This window comes from Oncorhynchus masou, chromosome 13 (genome assembly GCF_036934945.1).
Source record: "Oncorhynchus masou masou isolate Uvic2021 chromosome 13, UVic_Omas_1.1, whole genome shotgun sequence".
NCBI classification, from domain to species: Eukaryota; Metazoa; Chordata; class Actinopteri; order Salmoniformes; family Salmonidae; genus Oncorhynchus; species Oncorhynchus masou.
In genome coordinates, this window is record NC_088224.1 from 41,632,607 (window position 1) to 41,656,690 (window position 24,084).

Consider the following 24,084-nt stretch of genomic DNA (forward strand, 5'->3'; position numbering starts at 1 on the left):
ATTCTAGGACCTCAAAAGGAATCTCACACATACTCACTCTCAATTCATATAGACTGAATTCAACAGCAAGACCTAATTCTGTTTTAGATGCCTCACACTGGGCACCAATATGTCATAACTTTACTTTCATTAATATGATGACTGTTATTTATTTAATCCACTAACTGTGTTAAACTGTAACCCAATTAAATGAATCATGTAACAATGAAATCATTAGGATTTGGGGCACTATGGAAGATGTTGGTTTAAAGAGTTACCATCTCCCGAATTAAATTCTATAAGGTATATCAATTTCATCGAAAAACAATAATCTCTTATCATATCATCCTTCTGACCAGTCGTTTTTTATTTATTTTATTTCTCCTTTATTTAAGGACAGCAAACTCAAGGTATTGGAGTGGCCATCACAAAGCCCTGACCTCAATCCCAATTGAAAATTTGTGCGCAGAACTGAAAAAGCATGTGCGAGCAAGGATGCCTACAAACCTGACTCAGTTACATCAGCTCTGTCAGGAGGAATGAGACAAAATTCATCCAATTTATTGTGGGAAGGTTGTGGAAGGCTACATTAAATGTTTGACCCAAGTTAAACAATTTAAAAGCAACACTACCAAATACTAATTGAGTGTATGTAAACTTCTGACACACTGGGAATGTGATGAAAGAAATAAAAGCTGAAATTAATCATTCCCTCTACCATTATTCTGACATTTCACATTCTTAAAATAAAGTGGTGATCCTAACTGAGCTAAGACAGGACATTTTTTACTAGGATTAAATTTTAGGAATTGTGAAAAACTGAGTTTAAATGTATTTGCCTAAGGTGTATGTAAACTTCTGACTTCAACTGTATTTATTCATCAGAATTCGCCCATAATTCTGGTTATGAAAATAGCAAAAATATTTCTGACACCCCAGAACCTAATAGCGCTAACGCCAGCGCTAAGATATACCATTAAGTTAGGTTTGTTAAAATAGAGCCCTAAATATAGTTGAAGTCGGAAGTTTACATACACCTTAGCCCAATACTTTTAAACTCAGTTTCACAATTCCTGACATTTAAAGTACATTCATCTCGAGGAGACAGAACGCATCTCCTTCCTGAGCGGTATGACGGCTGGTATGCGCATGCATCGATATTACCTAGGATGCACCTGTTTGAACACTAGTTAGGTTTCCATTCAATCGGCGACAGACTTTCATGCAAATGTAACAAAAAATATGCATAAAGAAAAATTTTCCCGCCAGTGGTGTGTTTCCACCAAACGGACTTGTTGCGGATGGAAATCAGTGTGTGATGATGTAGTCCACACAAAATGTAATTTTTCACTTAAGTTTTCATGTATTGAATAAAAATCTAAAGTTCTATTTGTTTCCATTGCATTTTCAACTTTACCCATAGTTTTATCACAAAAAGTGTTACGTTAAATAGCAAATGTGGTTCCCATCAGCTCCCGAGTGGTGCAGCAATCCCGAGTGGTGCAGCAAGGCACTGCATCACAGTGCAAGAGGCGTCACTATAGTACCTGTTTTGAATCCAGGCTGTATCACATCCGGTTGTGATTGGGAGTCCCATAGGGCGGCACACAATTGGCCCAGCGTCATTGGGGTTTGGCCAGAGTAGGACGTCATTGTAAATAATATTATTTTTCACCACTAGGCTGTATTTCTACACAGATCATTCAGAAGAAACACCACTAGGCTGTATTTCTACACAGATCATTCAGAAGAAACACCACTAGGCTGTATTTCTACACAGATCATTCAGAAGAAACACCACTAGGCTGTATTTCTACACAGATCATTCAGAAGAAACACCACTAGGCTGTATTTCTACACAGATCATTCAGAAGAAACACCACTAGCCTGTATTTCTACACAGATCATTCAGAAGAAACACCACTAGGCTATATTTCTACACAGATCATTCAGAAGAAACACCACTGGGATGTATTTCTACACAGATCATTCAGAAGAAACACCACTAGGCTGTATTTCTACACAGATCATTCAGAAGAAACACCACTAGGCTGTATTTCTACACAGATCATTCAGAAGAAACACCACTAGGCTGTATTTCTACACAGATCATTCAGAAGAAACACCACTAGGCTGTATTTCTACACAGATCATTCAGAAGAAACACCACTAGGCTGTATTTCTACACAGATCATTCAGAAGAAACACCACTAGGCTGTATTTCTACACAGATCATTCAGAAGAAACACCACTAGGCTGTATTTCTACACAGATCATTCAGAAGAAACACCACTAGGCTGTATTTCTACACAGATCATTCAGAAGAAACACCACTAGGCTGTATTTCTACACAGATCATTCAGAAGAAACACCACTAGGCTGTATTTCTACACAGATCATTCAGAAGAAACACCACTAGGCTGTATTTCTACACAGATCATTCAGAAGAAACACCACTAGGCTGTATTTCTACACAGATCATTCAGAAGAAACACCACTAGGCTGTATTTCTACACAGATCATTCAGAAGAAACACCACTAGGCTGTATTTCTACACAGATCATTCAGAAGAAGTGGTCCGTTTGACTTGTATGCGGCGGCCTTTCTAATTAAATGTGCTGAGGAACCTTGAGCGAGATGGAGAGCAGGTTCAATAGCAGTCAGGTGTTTGTTTTCACCACTTCACATCAAAACGCCCAGTATAGACACCGAAATGGCCTTCTGCGCTTTGATCTCGCCACCAAGCAACGAGGCGTTGTAGAAACCCAAGTTATCCTGTTTTCACTTTTGAGATGTGTGAAGACATTGGCTGAAAGAATTTGAAATGTTTGTCACAATAGACAAAATAATACCAGTCTGAAAAGGGAATCGATAGTAGGAAAATATAGAATGTATGGTATGTATAGTGCATGATACTTGCATATATGCATTTCTAAAAACAAAAGATGGAGATTTGCTTTAGACGGTGGGGTGACAGATTGATGGTAAGAGTCCACTTGGCCCGCAGCTGTAGCTTGTCTGCCTCTATCATACAGAGCCAGATTTCACTGACTGGGGTTCAGAGGTCAAGGATAGGAGACACACAGCCATACCCTGGACACCCTCCAAACTGTGGCTTTGTCCCAAATTGCACCATATTCTCCATATAGTGCACTGGTCAAAAACAAATAATGTCTCTCAAACAGAATGGGGAACTAACAAAGAGTCACTGACAACAACCAAAATGAAACAGGTGGGATTTTTAGAAGGGGTTCTGAAAGATACTCGTGGGGGTGCCCACTGAAAGTTGACTAGCAACAACAACTGGAACCTAAAAGACACCGACCCGACCATGAGCGCCCATCAAACTTGGAGCAAAACATATTCAGACAAATTATTGTTTTTCTAGACATCAAAATAGGAATAGCCAACGAAAGGTGTTAACGCTCTGCATCTAACAAGACAATTGGAGTACTGGGCCAGCCACTCTTAAATAGCACCTGGGCCAGCACAGATGAAACACCTTCCCACTGATGAGATGAACAAGACACCACAGGTGTAACACATACTGACTAACGATGTGACACCAATCGGTACGTCCTAAGTGCTAACGTACTAAAGTCTAACCTCAAAACATAAATGGAAAAACCAAAGCCTGTAATAATATCCAATTCCCTCTCTCAAAGTCTGAGCCACTGCTTTAACAGAATGTCAATAACAATGCAGGAAGGTTGAATTAGTCTCCAGTATCTCTCTGCTCTCCTCTCTCTCCCCTCCTTGACCCTCTTTCTTCACTGTCACTGACTTCTAGAGTTTAAGTACTTAGGTTGTGCTGTAGAGATGGCTGGTTTCTCCCCAGTGTACAGTTAGCCAGTGCTCTAGCACAAACAGTCAGCCCCCCGTCCAACTCACCACCTCCCACTTCTTCATCCCCCTCCTCCCTTTTTCTCTCTAACCCCTTCTCTCTCCTTCACTCTCTCACTTGGCTTCATATTGATCTGAATTCCTTTGTTTCTTATTGATCCGCCACTCCACCCTCTGCCGCATTAAACAAACATAAAGACACACACACACTCACATAGGACATATGTGAACTGCGTCAATGCATGCACGTTGTGAAGGTCTGTATCTGAATTGTATTGAATGGAAATACCACTATGCATGCATAAATATGCACTCACTCAGGGCTATTCCCGTCAATGTGTGTATGTCTCTATCTCTCTCTGTCCCACACACACCTGCGGACACACTTAAAAAGGTCTCTACTAAATGACCAGACAAGCTAATGACACAGAATGGAGACCAGATTCCATATTGACCCAACACTCCAGAGCTGAATTGAAAACAGAGAGTCAGACCTTGCAGGTAACACAATTAGGCTAAAACTGCTGTTCATTTTCCAGTGTTGACGTTTTTGAAGGGGCTTTGCATTTTTGTTTAGTGTTGCATTGTCATTGTTGTTTTTTGCCAACACTGGCACCACACATACAATTCATTCATAGAAGGATGTCTACACTCTTAGAAAAGTGAAACAGCACAATTACCGATGAAGGGGGGGTAGACTTTTTTGTCAACACTGGCACCACACATACAATTCATTCATAGAAGGATGTCTACACTCTTAGAAAAGTGAAACAGCACAATTACCGATGAAGGGGGGGTAGACTTCGCCTTCCGAACAGCCCTTTAAAAACTTGTCGAAGGCCAAAACCAACAAAAACGTCACAAAATGTAACTTCCGAACTTCAGTTTGCCTCAAACATTTGTGTGTGTACGAACAGCTGAAAAAACCCTTGCTGAAGGACAAAACGAACGACAACGTCACAAAATGTCACCATAATATATGCACAAACTGTTCCAAACTGTTTCAGATGGGAAGCATGCAGACGCCTTTAGTAAGAGATCAGTGTTGCCTACAGTACATTCTGATTTAAAGTCACCAGAGGAAGCATTTCCCCTTCCCCTGCCTCTCCCACCCCTTTGAATTGAAACCATGGCTGGAGATGTCTGATTGAGCACAGCATGCCCTTAAAGGAGGTCAAAGACCAGGCTAAACAGTCAGGTGTTACGGCAACTTGATGCCACCAAACAGAGATTGTGAGGGGGGATGGTTTGAGAGGTCAGACAACCAGGGGGTTATTATCAGAGACACATCATTCTGGTTCTGAATCGGCAAGAAGGAAGTTGAGCCTAAAATATTGATGCTGGAAAGGACTCTACATGGAACCCAAGAGAGTTCCACCTGGAACCAAAATGGTTCTACACAGTATAACATGTACAACCATGTAGAGTCCTTTCCACAGAGGGTTCTACATGGAACCCAAAAGGGTTCTCTGGGGACAGAGAGTGTAGTATGCATCGGGAAGTATGAAAGACACAAGTGAAAAGTCAATGAGTATCCAGACCGAGATTCACTTGAGAATTCACTTTAAGAAGCATCAATATTTTAGGCTCAACTTCCTTCTTGCCGATTCAGAACCAGAATGATGTGTCTCTGATAATGACCCCCTGGTTGTTTGACCTCTCAAACCATCCCCCCTCACAATCTCTGTTTGGTGGCATCAAGTTGCCGTAACACCTGACTGTTTAGCCTGGTCTTTGACCTCCTTTAAGGGCATGCTGTGCTCAATCAGACATCTCCAGCCATGGTTTCAATTCAAAGGGGTGGGAGAGGCAGGGGAAGGGGCAATGCTTCCTCTGGTGACTTTAGATCAGAATATACTGTAGGCATCACTGATCTCTTACTAAAGGTGTCTGCATGCTTCCCATCTGAAACAGTTTGGAACAGTTTGTGCATATATTATGGTGACATTTTGTGACGTTGTCGTTCGTTTTGTCCTTCAGCAAGGGTTTTTTCAGCTGTTCGTACACACACAAATGTTTGAGGCAAACTGAAGTTCGGAAGTTACATTGTGTGACGTTTTTGTTGGTTTTGGCCTTCGACAAGTTTTTAAAGGGCTGTTCGGAAGGCGAAGTCTACCCCCCCTTTATCGGTAATTGGTCAACAGTAAGGATTATTCAATGAAGAGTTTGTTGTCATTCAAAGATAGACGACTCGTTTTCATATACATTTTTTTCATTTCAGGAATACTGCACCAAACATCCTAGTTAAATATAAAATTGTGCAACTAAGATCTCCTTGGCAAAAATGTAAAAGTGAATGACATATCTTGACTATTTTGAGGAAGTGTATACTGGCTACGCGTCTCCAGATTGACAAACAGTACTAGGATTTTTTTTTTTTTAAGCCAAGTTGTTTTCAAGCGAAGGTCGAAGGTATGCAAGCACACTCGTTCGGTTCGCCCACACCGAGTTCAGCCAGCTGAACCGAAGCATGCAGAGGCCTTAAGTGCATGCAAACACTGTGTTGAGATGTAATAATTATTGCATTTGTTTGGCTCACTACTATTTAATTTATAATGTCGGATTGTGTTGTTCATCATTGTTAATGTATTATTCATCACTATTGTCTTAAAGCATCTCTTCGCGGCTTTGTCATGTTCTATTCAATCTTTGTCAATAGCACAACAACATTGTGATATTTTCACTCTTCCATTTTCCCTTTCATTATCTACACAGATAATATTGAGGATATACTCTGTTTCCTGACTTAAAGCTACATTACGTAACTTTTTGTTATAGATCTTTCATTCCCATTGAAGGCAAGTCTTAATAAGCTGTAGATCTGTTCTATGTGTGCTGTTTCTATTCTTCCCTTTCTGAAGTTTCATTTTTGCTCTTTTGCTGTGGTTTTGTAGACCAGCTTCAAACAGCTAAATATACAATATTTTTTCATATGGAAAATATATTTCACAGCGGTTTAGATGGTACAATGATTCTCTACACAATGACTGCTTGTTTTGTCAAAAACTGAAATTTGGCAAACTATTAGAATTTTAGTGATTTCTGCATAGTGTATCTTTAAGACTATTAGCTATTATGTTTTTGGTTCAATGGGTTTACTCTACTATTGTTATTTATTGTTCAAAGATTTACGTCACAAATGTTTAGCTTACATTATCCAATGCTCTATGTTTCCATCGGAAATAGCACTGGACAAGGTCAGGTCTGAACTGTGGACATATGAATTGATTTATTAATAGATAATAATAAACATCCTATTCTCTGTTGCTTTCAGGAATGCTGTGGTCTACTCTTGTCTTGAGTCCGTGGAAACTTCCCACTAAGGAGTAACAATGGAAAGAATTTCAGTCCAGCCTAAGTAAGGTAAAGCTGCCTCCAATCTTTCTCTCACTCACCCTTTTTTTCACACCCTCTTTTTCTCTTTCCCTCTCTCGCTCTCTCTCTTTGTCTCCTCTCTCTCTCTCTCTCTCTCTCTCAGACACACACACACACACACACACACACACACACACACACACACACACACACACACACACACACACACACACACACACACACACACACACACACACACACACACAAAGAGAGACACAGAAACATGCACATATACACACATATGTGAATGTTCTGGCACCTTCAAATCTCATTCCACTCACAAACACTCCCACTAGTAGCTATTTCAAACAGATGGTAGAATATCTCATTTACATAAAACATCAAATAATGAGCTATATCAACTTTTTCAATGGGCTTTATTAGAATTGGGTACAAGTACATTGACTTATACATAGGCTACAAAAACACATGTTCCACACGTGCACACACACTCACAGGATTGGTACAATACCCATAGCAACTGAAAACTGCACCATAGTAACTATTGGGCATCTTGCCAAGCCATTGAGGTTGCCAGGCAGTGTCAGTGTTCCCATGGTAACATCTTATGCTGCCTTTGTAAATATGGGAGAGAGAAATGGGGGAAGAGAAAAGAGGGGTTGGGACTACTACAGCATCTTGTATCATCTTAAGAAAGCTAATAATTTATGGTCTGGGAGTAGCAGATACTTACCCTGGACTTGAATCAAGTTGTCATCTGGCTGAAGAGGGAATGTTTGTCTGCGGGGTGGTCTGAGCCTTGCTCTCCCATGCAGAGAACCAGACCCAAACTCTAAAGAGGACAAGGGACTGAATATGACTCCAGAGAGGAGTATAACACATTTCAGCATCCTCCCCAACGTCTAACTGTCACATAAACACACTCATAAAAGTTCTGAAAATAAAGGGGAAAATAATTACCACATATCCACACAGTTTATACTCCCACCTGCTTCAGCTCTGGTGAGGTAATGAGTGTCACGTCGACTTGCCGTCCAACTCAATCTGCTTTTCCAGTTAGAAGAGGAGACAATGTTGGTTTGAGTCAAGACTCTCCACTCAACAATTTATTTGTTGCTATGCAGACTTCATGGACTCTGCTCTATGGCTGTCTGGGTTTCGCCACACACATTGGCTTTGTTGTCTGTCACTCAAATCACAGTGGAGACATGTTAAGTCTTAAGATGTGTCCTTTTTTAAGTGTGTCAAAGGTGTATCTGTCACCTGTGCTCATTATTTTTAGCTTTGTATCCAGAGAATTATCTCAGTGATTGACAAAGATCAGACAGGCACGTTTGATACCAATGCATCTGTCACGATGCTCGAGTGTCTCTATCCAGTCAAGTCAGAAGCATATCATTTCAAAAGCTTTTGTTTTGCGTTCCCTCCCTGTTAAGTCAAACTGTGTTTTAAATGTATATCTTCCTCAAATCTCATTTAAGACTTTGTCAATCTCTCAACTTTTGACTTCAAGAACAGATATTAAGTTTATTCTTTTAACAAACAAACAAGCTTTGGTTACTTTTTTTCCTTCTCCTCCTTATATCCTTAATGGATCAAAGAAAATGTAACTGCTAGTTACTCAGAAGGGTGCCAATGTCCTATCTTCAGTGGATATCCAGTGGGACACTATTTGCCTCCCAAAAGGCACCATATTCCCTACATAGTGCACTACTCTCAGCCCTGGTCAATGGCTGTGCACCATATTGGGGAAACGGTGTAATTTGTGAGGTAGACACTGTTAGTTACAGAGATGGGCTGGGAGGGAGCCACCCACTGTGAAACAGCTGGAAAGTTTGACCATCCATCAGTCAACTGGGCAGTGCCAAGTTTGGATTCTGTCTTCGGATGTGCTTCCCTCTCTCACCTTAACAAGCCCAACTCTGGTGTCTGGTGCAAAGTCACAGATTCCCAGACAGAGCCTAATAAGTGCATGTACTGTCACTTTCTGAATATACAGAGAGGAATTTCTAATTCTTTATTATATCTAAATATTCTTCATCAATATTTTTCTTGAAGGTGGAGCTCTATGCTTCGATCCTACGACCCTCCCAATTAATTTGGTGTCAATCAAGTTGTTTGAATAGTAATCTACAATAGCTTCACATAACCCCAAACCAACTGGGGTTCATAAACCATGGACTGGCATCCAACGCAAGGGCTTTCCATCAGGCTTACATTGGCACACAAACACACACACACAAACAGACTGGCAGAGAAATGGCATTGGCACAGCCATGCCGCATACACGCGTGATTCGACTACGAATGAGACAGTGAGAGAGATTTGAAAGGGGAGGAGCGGAATCAAGGGGATGAAGAAAGGAGACCTGTATGAAAAGAGAGATTGTCCAACAACAACAAAAAGAGCTGGAAAAGATTTCTCAGACAAATGTTTGGCAATGAAGGACAACTGAGAGGCACTTAGAGGCCGGGGAAGCTGGCCAATGAAAGCGAATGAAGGGTAGACAGACGGTCGGCTTTGTGGGGTAAACTGAAGAAGAAAGAAAGCAAGAAAGAGAGGAGTGGCGAATGGGGTTTGCAGTTGGATGCCATCCAACATGAGTAAAAAAAAGAAAAAGATTACGATCTGTAATGTCTCCACTAATCCTACTTTTCATCATAGCATAGCATTTGAAATAGGCACTAAATCTATTGAAGGGCATAAAAGTTGGTCTTTCCTACCTGATATATCTATATAATATATCAAACGAAGGGTAGAATCACTTAGCAAGATAGCTGGCGCACCGGCTATGGTGATGGCATTTATGCTCATACATAGTCCTAGACAAAAAGCCACTGACGTAATTGTCGCAATATGAATTTCCCAGTCAATATGCATCAGTTGACATGAAACCTTGATCCCGCTCCTCAACCTTTTGGTCAACATAAATTCAGTAAGGCTTTAGCAAGCCAACTCAGAAGTGAACAATTTTTTGGGGTGCATTAACCAAACTGAATGGGGAGCCTAGCAAAGCTGTGTAGCTATCAAGTAATCAGTGAGTCCTTCAGGCACAAAGGAAGAGTGTCAAAACAGCACCATTGACTTCCAACAAAAGCCAATTTACTGCTGTTATTATCAGAGAAGAAAAGATCTGTACCTCACTCTGCAGTCTGTACGCGCCAATCAAAATCAGCTCCCTGTGCTGTGAGATAGACTGACCTAATGTTGAGCTGTAGATATGTACCTCACTCTGCAGTCTGTACTCGCCTATCAAAATCAGCTCCCTGTGCTGTGAGAAAGACAAACCTAATGTTGAGCTGTAGATCTGTACCTCACTCTGCAGTCTGTACGCACCTATCAAAATCAGCTCCCTGTGATGTGCAGTGAGATAGACTGATCTAATGTTGAGCTGTAGATCTGTACCTCACTCTGCAGTCTGTACTCACCTATCAGAATCCGCTCCATGTGCTCTGCAGTGAGATAGACTGACCTAATGTTGAGCTGAAGATCTGTACCTCACTCTGCAGTCTGTACTCGCCTATCAAAATCAGCTCCCTGTGCTGTGAGATAGACTGACCTAATATTGAGCTGTAGATCTGTACCTCACTCTGCAGTCTGTACTCACCTATCAAAATCAGCTCCATGTGCTGTGCAGTGAGATAGACTGACCTAATGTTGAGCTGTAGATCTGTACCTCACTCTGCAGTCTGTACGCGCCTATCAAAATCAGCTCCCTGTACTGTGAGATAGACTGACCTAATGTTGAGCTGTAGATCTGTACCTCACTCTGCAGTCTGTACGCGCCTATCAAAATCAGCTCCCTGTTCTGTGCAGTGAGATAGACTGACCTAATGTTGAGCTGTAGATCTGTACCTCACTCTGCAGTGTGTACGCGCCTATCAAAATCAGCTCCCTGTGTTGTGCAGTGAGAAAGACTGACCTAATGTTGAGCTGTAGATCTGTACCTCACTCTGCAGTCTGTACGCGCCTATCAAAATCAGCTCACTGTGCTGTGCAGTGAGATAGACTGACCAAATGTTGAGCTCTAGATCTGTACCTCACGCTGCAGTCTGTACGAGCCTATCAAAATCAGCTCCCTGTGATGTGAGATAGACTGACCTAATGTTGAGCTGTAGATCTGTACCTCACTCTGCAGTCTGTACTCACCTATCAGAATCCGCTCCATGTGCTCTGCAGTGAGATAGACTGACCTAATGTTGAGCTGAAGATCTGTACCTCACTCTGCAGTCTGTACTCGCCTATCAAAATCAGCTCCCTGTGCTGTGAGATAGACTGACCTAATATTGAGCTGTAGATCTGTACCTCACTCTGCAGTCTGTACTCACCTATCAAAATCAGCTCCATGTGCTGTGCAGTGAGATAGACTGACCTAATGTTGAGCTGTAGATCTGTACCTCACTCTGCAGTCTGTACGCGCCTATCAAAATCAGCTCCCTGTACTGTGAGATAGACTGACCTAATGTTGAGCTGCAGATCTGTACCTCACTCTGCAGTCTGTACGCGCCTATCAAAATCAGCTCCCTGTGTTGGGCAGTGAGAAAGACTGACCTAATGTTGAGCTGTAGATCTGTACCTCACTCTGCAGTCTGTACGCGCCTATCAAAATCAGCTCCCTGTGCTGTGCAGTGAGATAGACTGACCAAATGTTGAGCTCTAGATCTGTACCTCACGCTGCAGTCTGTACGAGCCTATCAAAATCAGCTCCCTGTGATGTGAGATAGACTGACCTAATGTTGAGCTGTAGATCTGTACCTCACTCTGCAGTCTCTACTCGCCTATCAAAATCAGCTCCCTGTTCTGTGATGTGAGATAGACTGACCTAATGTTGAGCTGCAGATCTGTACCGCACTCTGCAGTCTCTACTCGCCTATCAAAATCAGCTCCCTGTTCTGTGCAGTGAGATAGACTGACCTAATCTTGAGCTGTAGATCTGTACCTCACTCTGCAGTCTGTACTCGCCTATCAAAATCAGCTCCCTGTGCTGTGCAGTGAGATAGACTGACCTAATGTTGAGCTGCAGATCTGTACCTCACTCTGCAGTCTCTACTCGCCTATCAAAATCAGCTCCCTGTTCTGTGCAGTGAGATAGACTGACCTAATGTTGAGCTGTAGATCTGTACCACACTCTGCAGTCTGTACGTGCCTATCAAAATCAGCTCCATGTGTTGTGCAGTGAGATAGACTGACCTAATGTTGAGCTGTAGATCTGTACCTCACTCTGCAGTCTGTAAGCGTCTATCAAAATCAGCTCCTTGTGCAGTGCAGTGAGATAGACTGACCTAATGTTGAGCTGAAGATCTGTACCTCACTCTGCAGTCTGTACTCACCTATCAAAATCAGCTCCCTGTGCTGTGAGATAGACTGACCTAATGTTGAGCTGTAGATCTGTACCTCACTCTGCAGTCTGTACGCGCCTATCAAGGTCAGCTCCCTGTGCTGTGAGATAGACTGACCTAATGTTGAGCTGTAGATCTGTACCTCACTCTGCAGTCTGTACGCGCCTATCAAAATCAGCTCCCTGTGTTGTGCAGTGAGAAAGACTGACCTAATGTTGAGCTGTAGATCTGTACCTCACTCTGCAGTTTGTACTCACCTATCAAAATCAGCTCCCTGTGCTGTGAGATAGACTGACCTAATGTTGAGCTGTAGATCTGTACCTCACTCTGCAGTCTGTAGGCGCCTATCAAAACCAGCTCCCTGTGCTGTGCAGTAGACTGACCTAATGTTGAGCTGTAGATCTGTACCTCACTCTGCAGTCTGTACTCGCCTATCAAAATCAGCTCAATGTGCTGTGCACTGAGATAGACTGACCTAATGTTGAGCTGTAGATCTGTACCTCACTCTGCAGTCTGTATGCGCCTTTCAAAATCAGCTCCCTGTGTTGTAGAGTGAGAAAGACTGACCTAATCTTGAGCTGTAGATCTGTACATCACTCTGCAGTCTGTACGCGTATGTAAAAATCAGCTCCCTGTTCTGTGCAGTGAGATAGACTGACCAAATATTGAGCTGTAGATCTGTACCTCACTCTGCAGTCTGTACTCGCCTATCAAAATCAGCTCCCTGTGCTGTGAGATAGACTGACCTAATGTTGAGCTGTAGATCTGTGCTTCACTCTGCAGTGTGTACGCGCCTATCAAAATCAGCTCCCTGTGTTGGGCAGTGAGAAAGACTGACCTAATGTTGAGCTGTAGATCTGTACCTCACTCTGCAGTCTGTACGCGCCTATCAAAATCAGCTCCCTGTGCTGTGCAGTGAGATAGACTGACCAAATGTTGAGCTCTAGATCTGTACCTCACGCTGCAGTCTGTACGAGCCTATCAAAATCAGCTCCCTGTGATGTGAGATAGACTGACCTAATGTTGAGCTGTAGATCTGTACCTCACTCTGCAGTCTCTACTCGCCTATCAAAATCAGCTCCCTGTTCTGTGATGTGAGATAGACTGACCTAATGTTGAGCTGCAGATCTGTACCGCACTCTGCAGTCTCTACTCGCCTATCAAAATCAGCTCCCTGTTCTGTGCAGTGAGATAGACTGACCTAATCTTGAGCTGTAGATCTGTACCTCACTCTGCAGTCTGTACGAGCCTATCAAAATCAGCTCCCTGTGCTGTGCAGTGAGATAGACTGACCTAATGTTGAGCTGCAGATCTGTACCTCACTCTGCAGTCTCTACTCGCCTATCAAAATCAGCTCCCTGTTCTGTGCAGTGAGATAGACTGACCTAATGTTGAGCTGTAGATCTGTACCACACTCTGCAGTCTGTACGTGCCTATCAAAATCAGCTCCATGTGTTGTGCAGTGAGATAGACTGACCTAATGTTGAGCTGTAGATCTGTACCTCACTCTGCAGTCTGTAAGCGTCTATCAAAATCAGCTCCTTGTGCAGTGCAGTGAGATAGACTGACCTAATGTTGAGCTGAAGATCTGTACCTCACTCTGCAGTCTGTACTCACCTATCAAAATCAGCTCCCTGTGCTGTGAGATAGACTGACCTAATGTTGAGCTGTAGATCTGTACCTCACTCTGCAGTCTGTACGCGCCTATCAAGGTCAGCTCCCTGTGCTGTGAGATAGACTGACCTAATGTTGAGCTGTAGATCTGTACCTCACTCTGCAGTCTGTACGCGCCTATCAAAATCAGCTCCCTGTGTTGTGCAGTGAGAAAGACTGACCTAATGTTGAGCTGTAGATCTGTACCTCACTCTGCAGTTTGTACTCACCTATCAAAATCAGCTCCCTGTGCTGTGAGATAGACTGACCTAATGTTGAGCTGTAGATCTGTACCTCACTCTGCAGTCTGTAGGCGCCTATCAAAACCAGCTCCCTGTGCTGTGCAGTAGACTGACCTAATGTTGAGCTGTAGATCTGTACCTCACTCTGCAGTCTGTACTCGCCTATCAAAATCAGCTCAATGTGCTGTGCACTGAGATAGACTGACCTAATGTTGAGCTGTAGATCTGTACCTCACTCTGCAGTCTGTATGCGCCTTTCAAAATCAGCTCCCTGTGTTGTAGAGTGAGAAAGACTGACCTAATCTTGAGCTGTAGATCTGTACATCACTCTGCAGTCTGTACGCGTATGTAAAAATCAGCTCCCTGTTCTGTGCAGTGAGATAGACTGACCAAATATTGAGCTGTAGATCTGTACCTCACTCTGCAGTCTGTACTCGCCTATCAAAATCAGCTCCCTGTGCTGTGAGATAGACTGACCTAATGTTGAGCTGTAGATCTGTGCTTCACTCTGCAGTGTGTACGCGCCTATCAAAATCAGCTCCCTGTGTTGGGCAGTGAGAAAGACTGACCTAATGTTGAGCTGTAGATCTGTACCTCACTCTGCAGTCTGTACGTGCCTATCAAAATCAGCTCCCTGTGCTGTGCAGTGAGATAGACTGACCAAATGTTGAGCTCTAGATCTGTACCTCACGCTGCAGTCTGTACGAGCCTATCAAAATCAGCTCCCTGTGATGTGAGATAGACTGACCTAATGTTGAGCTGTAGATCTGTACCTCACTCTGCAGTCTCTACTCGCCTATCAAAATCAGCTCCCTGTTCTGTGATGTGAGATAGACTGACCTAATGTTGAGCTGCAGATCTGTACCGCACTCTGCAGTCTCTACTCGCCTATCAAAATCAGCTCCCTGTTCTGTGCAGTGAGATAGACTGACCTAATCTTGAGCTGTAGATCTGTACCTCACTCTGCAGTCTGTACGAGCCTATCAAAATCAGCTCCCTGTGCTGTGCAGTGAGATAGACTGACCTAATGTTGAGCTGCAGATCTGTACCTCACTCTGCAGTCTCTACTCGCCTATCAAAATCAGCTCCCTGTTCTGTGCAGTGAGATAGACTGACCTAATGTTGAGCTGTAGATCTGTACCACACTCTGCAGTCTGTACGTGCCTATCAAAATCAGCTCCATGTGTTGTGCAGTGAGATAGACTGACCTAATGTTGAGCTGTAGATCTGTACCTCACTCTGCAGTCTGTAAGCGTCTATCAAAATCAGCTCCTTGTGCAGTGCAGTGAGATAGACTGACCTAATGTTGAGCTGAAGATCTGTACCTCACTCTGCAGTCTGTACTCACCTATCAAAATCAGCTCCCTGTGCTGTGAGATAGACTGACCTAATGTTGAGCTGTAGATCTGTACCTCACTCTGCAGTCTGTACGCGCCTATCAAGGTCAGCTCCCTGTGCTGTGAGATAGACTGACCTAATGTTGAGCTGTAGATCTGTACCTCACTCTGCAGTCTGTACGCGCCTATCAAAATCAGCTCCCTGTGTTGTGCAGTGAGAAAGACTGACCTAATGTTGAGCTGTAGATCTGTACCTCACTCTGCAGTTTGTACTCACCTATCAAAATCAGCTCCCTGTGCTGTGAGATAGACTGACCTAATGTTGAGCTGTAGATCTGTACCTCACTCTGCAGTCTGTAGGCGCCTATCAAAACCAGCTCCCTGTGCTGTGCAGTAGACTGACCTAATGTTGAGCTGTAGATCTGTACCTCACTCTGCAGTCTGTACTCGCCTATCAAAATCAGCTCAATGTGCTGTGCACTGAGATAGACTGACCTAATGTTGAGCTGTAGATCTGTACCTCACTCTGCAGTCTGTATGCGCCTTTCAAAATCAGCTCCCTGTGTTGTAGAGTGAGAAAGACTGACCTAATCTTGAGCTGTAGATCTGTACATCACTCTGCAGTCTGTACGCGTATGTAAAAATCAGCTCCCTGTTCTGTGCAGTGAGATAGACTGACCAAATATTGAGCTGTAGATCTGTACCTCACTCTGCAGTCTGTACTCGCCTATCAAAATCAGCTCCCTGTGCTGTGAGATAGACTGACCTAATGTTGAGCTGTAGATCTGTGCTTCACTCTGCAGTCTGTACTCACCTATCAAAATCAGCTCCCTGTGCTGTGAGATAGACTGACCTAATGTTGAGCTGTAGATCTGTGCCTCACTCTGCAGTCTGTACTCACCTATCAAAATCAGCTCCATGTGCTGTGCAGTGAGATAGACTGACCGAATGTTGAGCTGTAGATCTGTACCTCACTCTGCAGTCTGTACGCGCCTATCAAAATCAGCTCCCTGTACTGTGAGATAGACTGACCTAATGTTGAGCTGTAGATATGTACCTCATTCTGCAGTCTGTACTCGCCTATCAAAATCAGCTCCCTATGCAGTGAGATAGACTGACCTAATGTTGAGCTGTAGATCTGTACCTCACTCTGCAGTCTGTACGCGTATGTAAAAATCAGCTCCCTGTTCTGTGCAGTGAGATAGACCGACCAAATATTGAGCTGTAGATCTGTACCTCACTCTGCAGTCTGTACGAGCCTATCAAAATCAGCGTGCTGTGCAGTGAGATAGACTGACCTAATGTTGAGCTGTAGATCTGTACCTCACTCTGCAGTCTGTACGCGCCGATCAAAATCAGCTCCCTGTGCTGTGAGATAGACTGACCTAATGTTGAGCTGCAGATCTGTACCTCACTCTGCAGTCTGTACGCGCCTATCAAAATCAGCTCCCTGTGCTGTGAGATAGACTGACCTAATGTTGAGCTGTAGATCTGTACCTCACTCTGCAGTCTGTACTCGCCTATCAAAATCAGCTCCCTGTGCTGTGCATTGAGATAGACTGACCTAATGTTGAGCTGTAGATCTGTACCTCACTCTGCAGTCTGTACGAGCCTATCAAAACCAGCTTCCTGTGATTTGAGATAGACTGTCCTAATGTTGAGCTGTAGATCTGTACCTCACTCTGCAGTCTGTACTCACCTATCAAAATCAGCTCCCTGTGCTGTGCAGTGAGATAGACTGACCTAATGCTGAGCTGTAGATCTGTACCTCACTCTGCATTCTGTACGCGCGTATCAAAATCAGCTCCCTGTGTTGTGCAGTGAGAAAGACTGACCTAATGTTGACCTGTAGATCTGTACCTCACTCTGCAGTCTGTACGCGCCTTTCAAAATCAGCTCCCTGTGCTGTGAGATAGACTGACCTAATGTTGAGCTGTAGATCTGTACCTCACTATGTAGTATGTACGCGCCTATCAAAATCAGCTCCCTGTGTTGTGCAGTGAGAAAGACTGACCTAATGTTGAGCTGTAGATCTGTACCTCACTCTGCAGTCTGTACTCGCCTATCAAAATCAGCTCCCTGTGCTGTGCAGTGAGATAGACTGACCTAATGTTGAGCTGTAGATCTGTACCTCACTCTGCAGTCTGTACGAGCCTATCAAAATCAGCTCCCTATGATGTGAGATAATCTGACCTAATGTTGAGCTGCAGATCTGTACCTCAGTCTTCAGTCTCTACTCGCCTATCAAAATCAGCTCCGTGCTGTGCAGTGAGATAGACTGACCTAATGTTGAGCTGTAGATCTGTACCTCACTCTGCAGTCTGTACGCGCCTTTCAAAATCAGCTCCCTGTGTTGTGCAGTGAGAAAGACTGACCTAATCTTGAGCTGTAGATCTGTACCTCACTCTGCAGTCTGTACTCGCCTATTAAAATCAGCTCCCTGTGCTGTGCAGTGAGATAGACTGACCTAATGTTGAGCTGTAGATCTGTATCTCACTCTGCAATCTGTACAAGCCTATCTAAATCAGCTCCCTGTGATGTGAGATAGACTGACCTAATGTTGAGCTGTAGATCTGTACCTCACTCTGCAGTCTGTACTCACCTATCAAAATCAGCTCCCTGTCCTGTGCAGTGAGATAGACTGACCTAATGTTGAGCTGTAGATCTGTACCTCACTCTGCAGTCTGTACTCGCCTATCGAAATCAGCTCCCTATGCTGTGCAGTGAGATAGACTGACCCAATGCTGAGCTGTAGACCTGTACCTCACTCTGCAGTCTGTACGCGCCTATCAAAATCAGCTCCCTGTGCTGTGAGATAGACTGACTTAATGTTGAACCTGTAGATCTGTACCTCACTCTGCAGTCTGTACGAGCCTATCAAAATCAGCTCCCTGTACTGTGAGATAGACTGACCTAATGTTGAGCTGTAGATATGTACCTCACTCTGCAGTCTGTACGCGCCTATCAAAATCAGCTCCCTGTGTTGTGCAGTGAGAAAGACTGACCTAATGTTGACCTGTAGATCTGTACCTCACTCTGCAGTCTGTACGAGCCTATCAAAACCAGCTTCCTGTGATTTGAGATAGACTGTCCTAATGTTGAGCTGTAGATCTGTACCTCACTCTGCAGTCTGTACTCACCTATCAAAATCAGCTCCCTGTGCTGTGCAGTGAGATAGACTGACCTAATGTTGAGCTGTAGATCTGTACCTCACTATGTAGTATGTACGCGCCTATCAAAATCAGCTCCCTGTGTTGTGCAGTGAGAAAGACTGACCTAATGTTGAGCTGTAGATCTGTACCTCACTCTGCAGTCTGTACGAGCCTATCAAAATCAGCTCCCTATGATGTGAGATAATCTGACCTAATGTTGAGCTGTAGATCTGTACCTCACTCTGCAGTCTGTACGCGCCTATCAAAATCAGCTCCCTGTTCTGTGCAGTGAGATAGACTGACCTAATGTTGAGCTGTAGATCTGTACCTCACTCTGCAGTGTGTACGCGCCTATCAAAATCAGCTCCCTGTGTTGGGCAGTGAGAAAGACTGACCTAATGTTGAGCTGTAGATCTGTACCTCACTCTGCAGTCTGTACTCACCTATCAAAATCAGCTCCCTGTCCTGTGCAGTGAGATAGACTGACCTAATGTTGAGCTGTAGATCTGTACCTCACTCTGCAGTCTGTACTCGCCTATCGAAATCAGCTCCCTGTGTTGTGCAGTGAGAAAGACTGACCTAATGTTGAGCTGTAGATCTGTACCTCACTCTGCAGTTTGTACTCACCTATCAAAATCAGCTCCCTGTGCTGTGAGATAGACTGACCTAATGTTGAGCTGTAGATCTGTACCTCACTCTGCAGTCTGTAGGCGCCTATCAAAACCAGCTCCCTGTGCTGTGCAGTAGACTGACCTAATGTTGAGCTGTAGATCTGTACCTCACTCTGCAGTCTGTACTCGCCTATCAAAATCAGCTCAATGTGCTGTGCACTGAGATAGACTGACCTAATGTTGAGCTGTAGATCTGTACCTCACTCTGCAGTCTTTATGCGCCTTTCAAAATCAGCTCCCTGTGTTGTAGAGTGAGAAAGACTGACCTAATCTTGAGCTGTAGATCTGTACATCACTCTGCAGTCTGTACGCGTATGTAAAAATCAGCTCCCTGTTCTGTGCAGTGAGATAGACTGACCAAATATTGAGCTGTAGATCTGTACCTCACTCTGCAGTCTGTACTCGCCTATCAAAATCAGCTCCCTGTGCTGTGAGATAGACTGACCTAATGTTGAGCTGTAGATCTGTGCTTCACTCTGCAGTCTGTACTCACCTATCAAAATCAGCTCCCTGTGCTGTGAGATAGACTGACCTAATGTTGAGCTGTAGATCTGTGCCTCACTCTGCAGTCTGTACTCACCTATCAAAATCAGCTCCATGTGCTGTGCAGTGAGATAGACTGACCGAATGTTGAGCTGTAGATCTGTACCTCACTCTGCAGTCTGTACGCGCCTATCAAAATCAGCTCCCTGTACTGTGAGATAGACTGACCTAATGTTGAGCTGTAGATATGTACCTCATTCTGCAGTCTGTACTCGCCTATCAAAATCAGCTCCCTATGCAGTGAGATAGACTGACCTAATGTTGAGCTGTAGATCTGTACCTCACTCTGCAGTCTGTACGCGTATGTAAAAATCAGCTCCCTGTTCTGTGCAGTGAGATAGACCGACCAAATATTGAGCTGTAGATCTGTACCTCACTCTGCAGTCTGTACGAGCCTATCAAAATCAGCGTGCTGTGCAGTGAGATAGACTGACCTAATGTTGAGCTGTAGATCTGTACCTCACTCTGCAGTCTGTACGCGCCGATCAAAATCAGCTCCCTGTGCTGTGAGATAGACTGACCTAATGTTGAGCTGCAGATCTGTACCTCACTCTGCAGTCTGTACGCGCCTATCAAAATCAGCTCCCTGTGCTGTGAGATAGACTGACCTAATGTTGAGCTGTAGATCTGTACCTCACTCTGCAGTCTGTACTCGCCTATCAAAATCAGCTCCCTGTGCTGTGCATTGAGATAGACTGACCTAATGTTGAGCTGTAGATCTGTACCTCACTCTGCAGTCTGTACGAGCCTATCAAAACCAGCTTCCTGTGATTTGAGATAGACTGTCCTAATGTTGAGCTGTAGATCTGTACCTCACTCTGCAGTCTGTACTCACCTATCAAAATCAGCTCCCTGTGCTGTGCAGTGAGATAGACTGACCTAATGCTGAGCTGTAGATCTGTACCTCACTCTGCATTCTGTACGCGCGTATCAAAATCAGCTCCCTGTGTTGTGCAGTGAGAAAGACTGACCTAATGTTGACCTGTAGATCTGTACCTCACTCTGCAGTCTGTACGCGCCTTTCAAAATCAGCTCCCTGTGCTGTGAGATAGACTGACCTAATGTTGAGCTGTAGATCTGTACCTCACTATGTAGTATGTACGCGCCTATCAAAATCAGCTCCCTGTGTTGTGCAGTGAGAAAGACTGACCTAATGTTGAGCTGTAGATCTGTACCTCACTCTGCAGTCTGTACTCGCCTATCAAAATCAGCTCCCTGTGCTGTGCAGTGAGAAAGACTGACCTAATGTTGAGCTGTAGATCTGTACCTCACTCTGCAGTCTGTACGAGCCTATCAAAATCAGCTCCCTATGATGTGAGATAATCTGACCTAATGTTGAGCTGCAGATCTGTACCTCAGTCTTCAGTCTCTACTCGCCTATCAAAATCAGCTCCGTGCTGTGCAGTGAGATAGACTGACCTAATGTTGAGCTGTAGATCTGTACCTCACTCTGCAGTCTGTACGCGCCTTTCAAAATCAGCTCCCTGTGTTGTGCAGTGAGAAAGACTGACCTAATCTTGAGCTGTAGATCTGTACCTCACTCTGCAGTCTGTACTCGCCTATTAAAATCAGCTCCCTGTGCTGTGCAGTGAGATAGACTGACCTAATGTTGAGCTGTAGATCTGTATCTCACTCTGCAATCTGTACAAGCCTATCTAAATCAGCTCCCTGTGATGTGAGATAGACTGACCTAATGTTGAGCTGTAGATCTGTACCTCACTCTGCAGTCTGTACTCACCTATCAAAATCAGCTCCCTGTCCTGTGCAGTGAGATAGACTGACCTAATGTTGAGCTGTAGATCTGTACCTCACTCTGCAGTCTGTACTCGCCTATCGAAATCAGCTCCCTATGCTGTGCAGTGAGATAGACTGACCCAATGCTGAGCTGTAGACCTGTACCTCACTCTGCAGTCTGTACGCGCCTATCAAAATCAGCTCCCTGTGCTGTGAGATAGACTGACTTAATGTTGAACCTGTAGATCTGTACCTCACTCTGCAGTCTGTACGAGCCTATCAAAATCAGCTCCCTGTACTGTGAGATAGACTGACCTAATGTTGAGCTGTAGATCTGTACCTCACTCTGCAGTCTGTACTCGCCTATCGAAATCAGCTCCCTATGCTGTGCAGTGAGATAGACTGACCCAATGCTGAGCTGTAGATCTGTACCTCACTCTGCAGTCTGTAGGCGCCTATCAAAACCAGCTCCCTGTGCTGTGCAGTAGACTGACCTAATGTTGAGCTGTAGATCTGTACCTCACTCTGCAGTCTGTACTCGCCTATCAAAATCAGCTCAATGTGCTGTGCACTGAGATAGACTGACCTAATGTTGAGCTGTAGATCTGTACCTCACTCTGCAGTCTGTATGCGCCTTTCAAAATCAGCTCCCTGTGTTGTAGAGTGAGAAAGACTGACCTAATCTTGAGCTGTAGATCTGTACATCACTCTGCAGTCTGTACGCGTATGTAAAAATCAGCTCCCTGTTCTGTGCAGTGAGATAGACTGACCAAATATTGAGCTGTAGATCTGTACCTCACTCTGCAGTCTGTACTCGCCTATCAAAATCAGCTCCCTGTGCTGTGAGATAGACTGACCTAATGTTGAGCTGTAGATCTGTGCTTCACTCTGCAGTCTGTACTCACCTATCAAAATCAGCTCCCTGTGCTGTGAGATAGACTGACCTAATGTTGAGCTGTAGATCTGTGCCTCACTCTGCAGTCTGTACTCACCTATCAAAATCAGCTCCATGTGCTGTGCAGTGAGATAGACTGACCGAATGTTGAGCTGTAGATCTGTACCTCACTCTGCAGTCTGTACGCGCCTATCAAAATCAGCTCCCTGTACTGTGAGATAGACTGACCTAATGTTGAGCTGTAGATATGTACCTCATTCTGCAGTCTGTACTCGCCTATCAAAATCAGCTCCCTATGCAGTGAGATAGACTGACCTAATGTTGAGCTGTAGATCTGTACCTCACTCTGCAGTCTGTACGCGTATGTAAAAATCAGCTCCCTGTTCTGTGCAGTGAGATAGACCGACCAAATATTGAGCTGTAGATCTGTACCTCACTCTGCAGTCTGTACGAGCCTATCAAAATCAGCGTGCTGTGCAGTGAGATAGACTGACCTAATGTTGAGCTGTAGATCTGTACCTCACTCTGCAGTCTGTACGCGCCGATCAAAATCAGCTCCCTGTGCTGTGAGATAGACTGACCTAATGTTGAGCTGCAGATCTGTACCTCACTCTGCAGTCTGTACGCGCCTATCAAAATCAGCTCCCTGTGCTGTGAGATAGACTGACCTAATGTTGAGCTGTAGATCTGTACCTCACTCTGCAGTCTGTACTCGCCTATCAAAATCAGCTCCCTGTGCTGTGCATTGAGATAGACTGACCTAATGTTGAGCTGTAGATCTGTACCTCACTCTGCAGTCTGTACGAGCCTATCAAAACCAGCTTCCTGTGATTTGAGATAGACTGTCCTAATGTTGAGCTGTAGATCTGTACCTCACTCTGCAGTCTGTACTCACCTATCAAAATCAGCTCCCTGTGCTGTGCAGTGAGATAGACTGACCTAATGCTGAGCTGTAGATCTGTACCTCACTCTGCATTCTGTACGCGCGTATCAAAATCAGCTCCCTGTGTTGTGCAGTGAGAAAGACTGACCTAATGTTGACCTGTAGATCTGTACCTCACTCTGCAGTCTGTACGCGCCTTTCAAAATCAGCTCCCTGTGCTGTGAGATAGACTGACCTAATGTTGAGCTGTAGATCTGTACCTCACTATGTAGTATGTACGCGCCTATCAAAATCAGCTCCCTGTGTTGTGCAGTGAGAAAGACTGACCTAATGTTGAGCTGTAGATCTGTACCTCACTCTGCAGTCTGTACTCGCCTATCAAAATCAGCTCCCTGTGCTGTGCAGTGAGAAAGACTGACCTAATGTTGAGCTGTAGATCTGTACCTCACTCTGCAGTCTGTACGAGCCTATCAAAAT

The 24,084-nt window shown here is 44.2% G+C and overlaps 1 long non-coding RNA gene across 2 annotated transcripts in view; it reads left to right on the forward strand.

Moving 5' to 3' along the window:
• LOC135552345 (uncharacterized) overlaps window positions 1–24,084 on the forward strand; it is a 70,597-nt gene that overhangs the window by 18,375 nt on the left and 28,138 nt on the right. For both annotated transcript variants that reach the window (XR_010457420.1, XR_010457421.1), the window contains exon 3: window positions 7,097–7,185. This is a non-coding gene — a long non-coding RNA (uncharacterized LOC135552345). The remainder of the gene's footprint in view (window positions 1–7,096; window positions 7,186–24,084) is intronic.